The sequence below is a fragment of the Ovis canadensis genome, chromosome 2 (genome assembly GCF_042477335.2).
Source record: "Ovis canadensis isolate MfBH-ARS-UI-01 breed Bighorn chromosome 2, ARS-UI_OviCan_v2, whole genome shotgun sequence".
In the NCBI taxonomy this organism is placed as follows: Eukaryota; Metazoa; Chordata; class Mammalia; order Artiodactyla; family Bovidae; genus Ovis; species Ovis canadensis.
The window spans coordinates 244324215-244324836 of NC_091246.1; the positions used below are offsets into that span (position 1 = coordinate 244324215).

At 36.7% G+C, this 622-nt stretch overlaps 1 pseudogene; it reads left to right on the top strand.

Moving 5' to 3' along the window:
* The first annotated feature begins 514 nt into the window (after window positions 1-514).
* Window positions 515-622, top strand: LOC138434915 (small nucleolar RNA SNORA40; annotated as a pseudogene).

The following is a 622-nucleotide window of genomic DNA, read 5'->3' on the forward strand; positions in this document are numbered from 1 at the left end:
ATAAGACTCCAAATTCTAAGGTCAAAATTTAGGACATCTACTAAATTAATGACATAACAAATTTGCATGAAGGTTGCAGACTGGGAGAAGGTATCTGCAGTGTTTAAACAAGGAGGGACTTCCCTGGTAGTCCAGTGGTTAAGACACCACCCTCTCGATGCATGGGGCCCAGGTTCAGTCCCTGGTCAGAGAACTAGATCCTGCATGTGGCAGCAAAGATTGAAAATCCAGTGTGAGGCAGCTAAGACCCAGAGCAGCCAAATAAATAAATAAATGTTAATAAACAAGGAATAATGTCTAGAATATACAATCGCTACAAATCAACAAGACAAGAAATCAAATAGAAAAACAAGCAAAGGATATATAAATACCTTAGTATTTTTTCACATACTAAGCATACAGAAAAATGAAAGTGTCAACTTTAATTATAATCAGAGAATACAAATCAAAACAGCTAAGAACTCCCACTTTACCGCTACCAGACTAGCAAAAATCAATAGCACTTGTGTTGTTTTTTTTTGTTTGTTTAATCTGTGGACAAAGACATGTGAGAAAAGAAATCCTCTTCTGCAGCCCAGAACTCTGTTTAGTATGAGTTTTGAGACAGATAAGAAGGATCATG